The sequence below is a fragment of the Opisthocomus hoazin genome, chromosome 6, assembly GCF_030867145.1.
Source record: "Opisthocomus hoazin isolate bOpiHoa1 chromosome 6, bOpiHoa1.hap1, whole genome shotgun sequence".
NCBI lineage: Eukaryota > Metazoa > Chordata > Aves > Opisthocomiformes > Opisthocomidae > Opisthocomus > Opisthocomus hoazin.
Window position 1 is genome coordinate 61,784,249 of NC_134419.1, and position 12,789 is coordinate 61,797,037.

Here is a 12,789-nt window from a genome sequence, read left to right on the forward strand (position 1 = left end):
ACAAAGCAGTATGCTTTGCAGCACACAATCCAGTAGCACAAAGTTAACTGCTCTGCTGAATACTACCTGCTTTTTCTCCAGACCTAAACAAATAGTTTCTGCTTTGTTTCTATTGTCTGTGTTGTACCTTGAAAATGCTGACAATGGATATTTAGAGATGGGGGGGAAATGAAAAGGGCAAGCACACACGCTCAAGAGAAAACGAGAGCCCTATTCAAAGATGCGTGAAGCTGAGCTACTTCATGGTTCACAGCAGGAACTGACACCACGCCTGACACAGAGGGAAGGTGTAAGAAAGGAAACAATAAAAAGACACCAGGTTTTCACTTGCTGTAGAAATCTGCACTTTCTCAATCATTCAAGAAAACTTTCAAGAAAATTTGCCAATAGTTAATTTATACTATAGGAAGATCAACATCTCATGTGCGCGAGGTTGGGAATGGGGACATTTTTCAGCCAGACAACATGCCCATCCACTTCAGTGGAATGAACACCAGACTCATCACCTAGTGTGCACCCTACTGTAAGATTAAAGTGCCCTCTATAGGAACCTCTCAGGGAGGAAAAGTCATCTTCAAATACACAAGTTACTTTTTTTGCCTTTTTTTTTTCTACAGAACCTGATCAGAAATTAAAAGAATTATACTACTGAGAAAATCTATGGTTAATTTATAACTAGAAGTGGTCTCCTGACTTCTGAAGAAACGGATGTGGTGATATCGAGAACGTAGTTCTGTGTAATGCTTTCCTTAATGGGATGGTTTCCCTCTTCCCCACTCTTCCATGGGCTCTTCGTTCTGCCCTCTTCCACAGCTCGCTACCCGTGTCTCTGTCTCTAATGCTATTCTATAAACTGGATTAAATAAATGATCTGGTAAAAGAACAACAACAAAAAAAACTCCACCCTAAATAAGCCCAAATCCTTCAATAACAAAACAAGAATTGCTAGAGCCAGAACAAGCAGCTGAGGACACAAGCGGGCAGGGAGTATTGGTTTTGCTGTTAGAGAAAACGTATAGGGAGCCGCAGGTTTGTGGGGCAGTTTCATATTACAAATGCCCACAAACATTTAAATGAACCGTAGGACAGAACTGGTGACTGGTGACCAGTTTGGACCAAACAGAACAAAATATGAACCTCACGAAATGCCCTAGTATTTATCTAGCATTATTTAAAAGTGACCATCTAACTGGAGGACAGACCCTCAAGAAGTGTATACAAAGAGACACTTGATAATTATGATATTCACTCTGCCAGCCCCTTGCACTATTTATTAATTTAGTAATTGTTCATAGGAGGTATCCTTCATGCCTATAGTAAAAACACAGAAGCATAGAAAACCCAGTCCAGTAAGAACCCTGTATCCGAAACAAAATGTCTCAGATTTTCTAGCATGAGCAAGTGCTTTCTGCAGACCCAAAACAACATACCACTGTCACTGTAGCTAAATGCCATTTAATTGGCAGCTAGAGAAGTCTATAATACATTTCTTCATGGAAAAATGTTTGAGCTCTTCCAGTTTGCCAAGATGCTAATTAAAAACAGACGGCATGTTATAAAATCCTTTCCTTGACCTGTGCTATCTTACATTGGCCTTCTGTACTTTTTTCATGGCATTGGCTCACTGCAGAATTATAAACTTCTATTTAATTTTCCTTGTCATTTTGCAGACAGAAAAAAAAGTAACTAAATGCTATTTATTTAAATGTACATAGGAAATTTATTTGTTACACAGCAGAGATAACAGGCTTTTGAGGGGAGAATCTTTACTCATTAAAAACAGAAGGTTTCTATGTCCTGAATAATTCACAATGAAAGAAATCTCAGTGCCACTGAAGTCACTGAAATAGTTCAAGTAAAAGCCTTGCTGGAGTGCCACTGACATAATGAATTGCACAATGAGAAGCATGTGCCTCATCAAACACATATTATTTTTTCATCATTGCTAATCAAAATGCTTTCCAAAGCTGGGATTTGGATCAGCGCTGAAACATTTTAAGGGTCATTGGTGATAGCTCCACAAGTGTGTTTTACTGACATTTTTATTGTTCTTAATAATTCAAGAAATTTGGAAAAATACCTTACTTCGGTAGGATTTAATCCCTTTTACCTCACGCAAATACCAGACCCGCCCGACACCCCACCCCACGCTCAGGTGGGCACACTGCCGCTGCGCAATGCCCAGGGCAGGTTCTCCGTCAGGTGAGATGCCACACCAAGCTGAACTCCCTGGTCCCTTTCCCTCGCGAACCACATCCCCCTGCGGAGGAGACTCTGGAGGGCTGAAGAAGTCCATCACGTCTGTTTGCTCACATGTCAACATGCTATTTACTCAGTACAGCTTTAAGAAAAGATACACTCTTTTGGCTGTTGGCTCTCTCCCTCTGCAGTGGGAGAGCAAAACCAACACAACGTTGTATCAAAGAACTGGCTGTAGTTTTTAATGTCGTTTTTGGCTCTCTAGCAAGAGAGAGATACATGTTTTACTTACGACTGCTCAGAGGCTAAAGCACTTTCCCTACCATGAGTATGGCAACCTTCACATTTTGAGCTTATAACGCTTCCTATATATCACTTTTCTAAGACAATAATCCAAATGCCATACAGATGACTTTCTTTCAGATATCAGTCATTTTAGGCATCTGCAAGTTTCCACTGATGCTGCCCTTGTGATTTAGGCAAAGAGTCATTAAAACTGGAGGGCCTAATTCCCAGCCTCTATGTAATACATCAGTAAGAAGTAATAAGCTCCTTCGTTAAGCAATATAGCTCCCCAGCTAAACAAATGGCACACACTACTGATTAAACAAAGGCGCATGTGGCTTCTTTTCCACAGCCTTTTTTAAAGCAAATGGATGAATATATGAGAGAAAGAGAGAAGTACACAAAAACAGGAGTGGGAACTCAGCGAGCCGTAGAAACATCACAGAAATGGAGATCTTGGACCCCAGGCATTGGAAAGGGGGTCCTGAGAATAGTCTCTAGACAACTTCTTGGAGCAAGTATTAGCTTAAAAGAGCTTGGAGCTGTAAATAGTCTCCTGCTGTTTAATTTGCTCTTCGCTAGGGGGAATGAATGTTGTATATTCTTCGCAAATAAAGACAGAATCAAAGATACCTGATTCCATTAACAATTTATTTTCCTAAACAGAACAATATGAAAGATAATGACTTTTTAGATAACTGCTCAGGTCAGAAGCCGTGATAATGCTCTACTCTATGTTTCTGACACTTCTGCCTCCCCTCAGGGAGGCATATCTCCCTTCATATACACATTAGATATATTAAGATCTCTCTCTCTCTCAAGAGCTATATATAGCTTCTATTCACAGGCGAGCACTACAACTACTTATTCATTCTTTTCATGCTTTACCTGCTGTTTTCAAGGCTGCCCTGATGCTAAAAATAGCTTCACATATTAGAGGAGTGTTGCTATAGATTCAGAATGGGTGATGTTAGGAAGATAGCTAAATCCCTCTTTGCCGGGGACATGGAGGATCCACATAGATGTGGCTGATGGGCAGCTGTACTACAGACATCTGTGACCCCGGCTGTGGTGCCCTGTCATAGAGACCCTCAGGCTCAGAGGTTGGGGTATTGTGTTGTTCTAAGACTGCACTTAACTGCAAATCAATACAAATAATGGATGTCACCATAAGTTTAAGGCTTTGTTTTTCATACTGTAGTGTTAGATCACAGTACAACAGTACCCTCGTATATTAATAGCACATTAGCTTCTTTTTAACTGGGAAAACAATTTAATATTCTGTTGTATGGGCGCATTTTTCTGCAGGCATTGATGTCTCTAAGTAAGCAAATATCAAAATGCTTCGCTAGTTGTTCTTACTACAGAGTTGAAAGGATGACAATTCATCATCTACTTGATTACTTTCAAGACAGCAATGAAACCACATAAAAAAATTGTACTACATAACGTTGTTTTGAACTTCTGGCAGTGTGTCCTCTGACAATGCTGACAAAGCTAATGATAATTTTGGAAGTTACCTCCCTGTCTACAATTTAATGGATAGTGCAAGTGAAAAACTGCTTATGCATAACTTCCCAACTCCTATGCCACATAAAACAGTGAAGTGTGCTACAGATAAGTGTTATTTGATTGTTAAGGTTATGAAACCTACATTTTCAAAATTTGTCTGGCAAAAATTTTGGAATCATAGGAAAGATTTTGTCAAGCTTGAACATGTGGAAGTTTTGAGGACTGTCTCTACAACATGGTTATCTCTATACTCTGAAATTAAAAGCCTCTTCAAATATTTTCCAGCTTTAGAAATCACTTTTCTACATTAAGAGAATATCACTGGTTGCATCCTTTCAGGATGATGAAGATCAGATTAATGTAGATAATCAAGTGTCTGAATAAGACTTTTCTTTCACAATGTAGTAAAATCCTTCCAAGCAGTAACAATCTGTTCGTGAATTCGAAGGCAAGATACATGACTTAAATGACAAGTTGCAAGAAAGAATGAATAGCAAAATATTGGTCATTAAAGTAACCCCTACCTAGAAACACAGGAATTATATTCCACAGTACACATAAGCTCTCAAACGTGTAATAAAACAGGTTCATTTCTGTATACAGAATACCTTAAACTTAGCTGCATTAACTTTTTAAAAAATTACGTTATTTTAGAAAATTACAATGAAAAATTAAAGCTTAACAGAAAATTGTATGAGAAAGATTATGCTTCAGGAGTCCCGTATTAGTAACTGAATTTAATGTTACATGTCCAAATAGCAGCCTTCCTAGTTCTTAAAACTTGTGGATGGATTATGACCATATCCAAGATAAATAAGGTAGTCAGAAGAATATTTTCATTTTGTTAGCAGACTCAGATTATAGAAACCTGCGAAATACTGACTCTGTTAAGGCTGACTTTCAACTAAAAGTTAGTTGTACAGGGAAAGAGTGGCATGGATTGACTAAAACAACATTATTAAAATATATTAAAACAGATTCTAATATAACTTTAAATAACACAATCCATCTTTTCAGAACTGTATATTTGAGGACAGAGTAATGCAAATTTGAGAGAAAATTCCATGATATGCTAAAGGAAATGTTTTTTCACTCAAATCTCACTTCATGTCCTAACCCTTATCTTTCCTGTGGTTATGTGGTTATTTCCATTCAAGAAATGCAGTCATCTAGCGATGTAACTTAACATTTTAACATATCACTCGCAAACTGAATGTGGTTTCAGCAAGTAGCAGGATCTCCCCCAAGGTACAAGCTGGAATATTTCTTTTTAAGCAGGATCTCCCCCCAAGGTACAAGCTGAAATATTTCTTTTTAATTGTTACAGATACTTTCCTCAGCAGCTTTTTGAGTCTGCCATTTGTACTTCAAGAGTTGTGGATATTGCACAGCTCAGTCTTGCTGGCTATAAGTAACTTAACTTGGTATTTGAAACTAAGGTAGCCTAATTGTTCCCTTCCCATTCCACTTAGGTGCCACAGAATGAAGAGTATCCTGGCAATACTCTAAACGGAAAGGTAGATAGTATTTCAGTACTTTATGTCTGAATGATATTGGTGATTAAGTAACACAAAATTGTGTTTAATTTGAAATATAATCCCTATTATTTCCAAAATCTGGCCATTGGTAGTATAGTTTTACTAATGAAAGGTCAGTTCTAGCAGAATGGCTAATGGTACTAATTAAATGAGGTCTCACAGTAGTACTCTATAAGCATGTTCATAAAAAAAAGTGAAATTGGAGTTTTTACTGATTCATCCTACTTCACTGCTCAGAGCAGCCTCTTTATATCCCTCTACCCTTCCATTTCCACTGAATAATCAGCTATTGATCACCTCAACCCAGATACCATCAGCCTCTACATGCAACTACTGTACGCCTTTACTACGTAAGTAATCCTACTGAAATCACAAGGTGGAATGAGGGTTGATTCTGTCCCCATTATTCCCTATTATGCCCTTTTACCTCATCTTTAAAAAATCTATCTGTGAGATTACAAACACTTGACTATGCCACTGTACATTGCAAATAATTTCTGCTATGACATAATTTCTTAGCTTTAGGACAACCAGTAGAAAACTCTGTGATGAACATGCCTGATCAGCTGCATAGTACAGTCTGCAGGACTGACCTTCGTGATTCCCAGATTAAGATCTCAACTTTTGGTTAAGCAACACATCTCTAAAAGCACAGGTGTTTTCTGGAACCTGCATGCAGGAATAAGACCTTATTTCTCTATTACATTATATCTTAGACTCGGACTCTGAGGCACCTTTCTTTTCCACGTTTTCTGTGCCACGTACATGAGCAGTGCTGAACTGCTTCTATGACTCACGATAGTGACCATCACTCACCTTTTTATATAGAAGACTTTAGGTTCCATACGTTCACCTGTAACTGATTTGTACCCTGCTCAATTCTCATCATAAGTGAATTATTCTGAAGATATATACATGGTAGTCATTATGCACAAAAATGTGTATCAAAGGGAATGCATATCTTTTCTACTATGATTTAAAAGTACACTGGACTGTAATTTTGCTCACATATTCTTTTTATTTGCACAAAACAAATCCAGTGGGAAACAATACAATTTAAAGAAAACAAGTACATTGCTTGTTTGTTGGTTGGTTGTTTTTTTTTATTTCCACTTTACTATATTTTCCTTGTCTCTTCCTTATTACTTTGTTTCATTTTTCCCTCATAACTCTGATCTCAAACTGTAAAAAACAGATTTCTCTTTTTCTTGGATTTATGTATTTGAATGCCATCAGTCGCTTTTCCCCATAACAGATCTAGACATAAAAATAGGATTAAACTTTCTTTGCTCTCTTAGGAAAATGTTCATACTCTGGGGAATTTAAGCATAATGCACTTCTTAAATCTCCTCAAATGAAAACTGGAACACACTGGAGGAGTTAATTTCTATATTCAATTTATTTCAACAGAGGTTGGTAAAACTAAAAAGTAGTATTTTGTGCATATTGATAATTACTTTTTAATTAAATTCTTGATAGGCTGAAGTCACTATACTTGTTTATGCATGCCTACTTGCATGTGTAATCTTTAGTAAGCTTTGTTCTCAGCAGAGCTGCCAGACTGAAAGCCCTAGACACCAAAATTACCTGCCACACAACAAACATGGCACTAGCAGTGACAGTTAAAGGACAATAGGCAGGATTCTACATAATATGTCTCTAGGGATTTATCAGGTAAAATTCTTTGCTTTTTGTCAAAACCGCCCCCCCCCAACTGTAGAGATGATATGGGTGGTTATTTCCATGAATTTTTTTTTGATGCAAGTCTGCTTTATTATTTCCAAAACTGAATCAGTCTTTATGGGGTCATACTGGCTTTATTTACAATACACATATTAACAAGGGCTTGCAGCTTAGTTTATTTTAATATTTTTTGAAGTTCACATAAATTTTAGGATCAAGGTTGTTACTATGAGCGTTCCCTTAATTGCAACAAAATGAATGAACATTCTGGTTTTCAAGCTACTATGATAAGATTCCTACAGAATTCTGTATTCATAGTCAAGACAACTAAAATAGATGTTAGAAATTAAAAGTTAGAAGTCTTTATTTATCTGTGATTCATTAGCATGTTAAGAGTGTAAGTAATATTACCACCAAATAAAGTGTTAAGCATGACTTAAACTAGCTCAGTCCATGATAATGAAGCAATTTCCCCATATTTTTCTTCTCGGAGATTTTCACATGAACTGAAAGTTTCAACTACATTTTTAATAAAAGCCTTTGGTATTTTTTTTCTCTTAGCACCAGAACAAGCTTAACCTGGAATTTGAGATGTCCACTGTCCTCTTCTTGAGCTTTGGATGTGTTTATAAAACTAATTCCCAAACTTTGGTCTCAAAGTGCTCTAGAGATGGCCAACAGAAGTGCTGCCTTCAGATAAAAGTCTGACACTGCACTAGGCAATAAATAGCTGTGGAGGTTTGGAGTGATTTGTTCATCCTAGAAGTACAAGAGTCTGGAATAAGAAAGGTCCATGGGTCAAATTCTACTTCACATGCTCTTCTAAAATTCCATCATCTGTTGGCTCTGCCCTTAGTTACACAGAACCAGGGCCAGACTGTCGAAAGAACCAAGTTTTCCAATTTGTGTATCATATTGGAAGCCTTAGTGTTCTGGTAATTCTGTCCCTACATGCTGTATTTGACATTGATTTCCAATGGTGTTAAATAGCAATAATGAAGAGGAAAATTTCCACCGATAATTGGAATTTAGGAAATTCTATACTCATATAATAGGATTAGATATCATATTATTATCTCTGTTTTATCCTATTAACAAATGCAATGCGATACAATGATTGTGGTTACTTGTAAAAAGATCTGGGATTTTGGAACAAGGGAGGAAACTGGTGAACAATCAGATGCTATTTTTTCAAAGGCACTTTTCTAACAATGATTACACACTGAAATGGTAATTGCAATTCCAAAACAGCATAAAACAACACAGCTGCTCTTGAAATAATGGACATAGCATGGGCTTGTCTATGATACTTTTTGTAACTGACTCTATACTGGAAAAAAAAATTAAATCCAGAAGTGCTTTCATTTAATAAATTACTTTATCAGCCAAACAAATAAAACTGCATTTGTCTTTTAGCACAGCAACATTGACATCTAGTGGCTAGTTAAACTCCACGTTTGATATCCTTTGTACAATAAAAAACGTGGAAAATACCATTTACCGAATTGGACCAAAAAAACCCCGCATTTCAACAGCCTGCTCTCTTTACATTACCTTTGGATGATTACAGAATGACACTAGTCTTTAATGACTAGGCTGGAGCAACTAGCCCCAGCGACAGGAACTTCTGAGTGTGAGCCACTGCCCCTCAGCACAGCCCCACTGGTTTTCCCTGTCTGTCAGGAGTCGTAGGCTTGGCAGTCAGCTGCCTGACTGAAGCGTATACCTTGCTTGGGGCTTGTCGGGAGGCATAGTGCATCCCTAAAGTTGGACACAGGTACATCTAAAAGAAGAAGAACTACACTTACTGAATGTGACATTACTGGCATATGTGAATGTCCATTTTTAGCTCTACTTGCTTTTCTACAAATTACTAGGAGACTTCAGATAGAAGGAGATGAAAATCAGGAACATGACAGATGCCACGAGACTGTTCGTACTATGAAGACATGAAAATAAATGATTTGGCAACTTACTTCATAGGCATGTAGAAGACAGGAAGGTGCCAATATCAAATAATGTTAGAAAGTCTGATTTCCTCATTTTTCAACAAAATAACTAGCTTAATGGAGAAAGATTACATGGGATAAATCTCAGTTTTACTAGCGTTCTTGATGGTTCCACATCACTTTCTCATAATCAAACTCAAATGTAGTCACACATGTACTCTGCAAACAGCTCTTATAATTAATATGGTTGTCAGTGACCACCTTGCCCTCACGCTCCGTACCACTGATAGCTGCCTCTTCTGGCCTGCTGTGAAAGCCGCCTGATTTGCTTCACTAAAAATTGAACCATTTTTTTAATTGGCTAACTAAACTAATTTTGACTGAACAAATCAGAGGCTGTTGAGTTTAACCAACTTTACCAGAAGATCTTAAAAGGCAATTATCTCCTGCAGTAAGGCTGAGGTATTTCTTCCTAACTGAATATTGATAAGAGCTAAACAGCTATGCTTAGTGTTTCTTAGAAATATAGAGAGAAATCCAAGTCTGAAGAAGAGCAATAAAACATGTAAGAGTTCTCAAAAATGTCACCTATATGGAGAGGCTGAAGTACTTTCATGTCTTTAGCTTCAAAAAGGGAAGACTGTGGGCATGTGTGTCTTCCAGTATTTAAAGATCTGTTATTCAAATGATGATTAGTTATTGCTTTCTGTACCAAGTAGTGTAGGGCATTAAGAAATTACCTCAAGCAGCCACAAAGAAGATTTATCTTGGATATTAGGAAAAAACTCCTATATACCTAAGAGGTTAATAGATTAAGCTATTTATGCTATGAAATCTCCTATACTTAAGGAACAGCTCAATAAGTATGTCAGGTATGATTCTTTGAATTCTGCATCTTCATGATTTAATACCTTCTTTTGGTACATAGGTACATACACATTGATAAAAGTACCCCCCATAAAAATATGAAGGAATTAAATAAATAAATGAACAGGTTACCTAAGCAAACATAACGCTACCCCCAAATGAAAGAGGTCTGTCCTGAACACACATCCCAGATGTGAACATGCACCTTTTACTCTCTGGTACAAATTACATGAGCCAATATGTATTCATAGATCTTTTGATGTCAGCAACAGTTTTAGCATCCACTTAATGAATCTGGATGACTATGAAGTGACAAATTCAATCAAATAATTTTTGCCTAGTTTTTTTGCATACTAAGGCTATCTCCATGGTCTACATAATATGATCTGAGATTACATAGGTGACTGGAAGAAAGACAGCATGAAGGTAAATACAGAGAAGCTGATGAACCTGGGGATTATTTCAGAATCGTGGTTGTTACCTTGTAGTATTAAGGATATCTCTTGGAAGAATTTATTCAGGAAGAATTTTCCATTTCTTCTTCCCAAAACTTTCTATGGAATTGCTACATTAAGTCAACACAAAACTGAGTGATTAAAGCTGAGTAAAGAGTATGCCGATGATTTGAAAACTTGGGAGAGAAAAAATTTACTTCCTGAGGGTTTTAAAACTATGTCTGACGCTAGCTTTCTGGATACACTAGATCTCATACTTGGCTCATTTCTAGATTTAGGGCAGGAGCAAAGTAAGAACTGCAGTGATGTTGTCTCCTTTGTGGGCCATGAAGTTCAGGGCTACTGTAAGAGAGTAATTTCACGTTACTGCTAAACTGATCTAAGAGAGCTGCTGCTGAAAGGGCCACCCTTGTTTCTCACCTCCCCATTCCCTCCTGTCCCATCCCTCCATCCTTAACCTTTTTGTGCACCACCACTGTTACTCATCGGACACCACAGCAGGATAGTCAGAGGAGCTAGACTGGCAGAAAATTAACTACTGCAGTTCAGCCGAAGTGGTCATGAGCACTAGTGCCAGTTCAAGAAGAGGAATGCTCTCTTCAGCAGCAGCTAACCCATAGATCGATTAACCTGCAATGGAAAACCGTGCTCCTCACGTTTGGCTGTACAATCACTGAAGTCCAGCCTAAAATCGTAGGACCTTCTGCCCTGCAAAGCGTTATGCCCACCTCTTCTTCTTTGTATCTTTCTGTATCTTTCAGTCCTGTGGCACTCAGATAACATAAATGTCCTTTTTGGTGTCTCAGCATATTGATGCTAGACTTAAACTATGGAGGTACTCCCATAGGATCAAACTATAATCCATACACCAAGGGCTAAGGACAGGTCCAGTTTCAACTCCCAATTTATTTAGGAGGCATTTCTGATCCGCTTCCCCAGCTGTAGCTTACTGTAGCCCTTCTATAAAAAGCAGTCAGGTTATGTTTGAAAGCAATAGTCAGACATCAGAAAAGCATCACATAGTAAAATGAAGTTATCTAGCTGCTATCCCAGAAAAGCTGTTTATAAAATAATCAGCATCTACAACAGTTGCTATAGTTGGACCTACTGCAGAATTTTCCTCTGTCCCAGAAAGTTTATTTTTTCTGTATGGAGGCTTTTGTGGACACAGCACAATGCCAAGAGACTCAACAATTGTAAATGTTCCCTCTACCTTTCCCACTTTTCTTCAAAGTGCATAATCAATGATACCTTGGCCCAGTCTCCAGAATCATGTCAGGATTCATTCACACTAAAGCAGCCTGCTATTTCCGTAAGAGAGGAACAACAAAAAGATGCCTGCTATTACAGCTTCGTGTGTATACATTATTTATTTTGAGATATTTAAATTATTAATTAGGATAATTCCATTTTTGCAACAGAATCTCTGCCCTTTAGAGGAAATGGGGCACATTCAGTAGGACTTCAGCAGAATACCACGTACACTCGAGTAAGCATATTGCTACTCAGTTCCTTTCCCCGGGACCCTTCAGCATCACCTTTACATCCCTTCAGGGCAATAATAACGAGTGACACAAATACTAGGTCAGGAGAAAAAATACTTTTGCTTTTAGAACTGAGATTCGGTAGCCAAGGAGGTACACTGTCAGCTATGGCGGGTGACTGCCTTACTGCACAACAGCAACTAGCTATAACTTGTATTTTACAACTTGCATATTACACTGACAGTAGTAGTATTGAAATTTTGAAAATTTCCTTGTATCTGTGTTTTAAGACTCCAGGAATCAACAACATGGCTGGAAACTCTGACACAGTCCAGAAGAAAAGATCTGTGATGGATTAAAGCATTTCAGACCTCGGTGGTCAAAAGGCTGGTTCAGGTACCGTGATGGGAAGCAGTCTCAACTCCTTGACAGCTACCTGCTGTATCTGCTGACTCAATGCCGGAGACCGGTATTTCCCGGCTAGCTCATGAGCAAAGAGTTTTCGTTCATAAAGCTCCTTTCTCTGCCGCAGCCCACAGGCTCCCCAACTCTGATCACCCGGCTGCCGCGGGTCCTCACAGAGAAACTGGGTCACGCACGGCCTTTGCTTCTTCTAACCGCCAGATGCGATCGGAAAGGAGAGAAATCGCTAAAACACGTGGAAATCAATGTTCCGCATTACCTTGCCGAGGCTGCCCGGGCGTTCGCGCGGCTCTGAAGGAGGTCCGTGCAGCGGCGAGGGCAGCACCCGCCTGCCGCCGAGCACCCCGCCGGGGCCCTCCCTCCGTCCCTCAGGGGCCTCCTCCAGCGCGACCCC

General features: G+C 38.6%; 1 protein-coding gene across 2 annotated transcripts in view; it reads right to left on the reverse strand.

Moving 5' to 3' along the window:
* Positions 1 to 12,746, reverse strand: part of LGI1 (leucine rich glioma inactivated 1) — a 31,154-nt gene extending 18,408 nt beyond the window's left edge. For both annotated transcript variants that reach the window (XM_075423444.1, XM_075423443.1), the window contains exon 1: positions 12,655 to 12,746. The gene's annotated coding sequence lies outside the window, so the exon portion shown is untranslated. The remainder of the gene's footprint in view (positions 1 to 12,654) is intronic.
* Between the last annotated feature and the right edge of the window lie 43 nt (positions 12,747 to 12,789).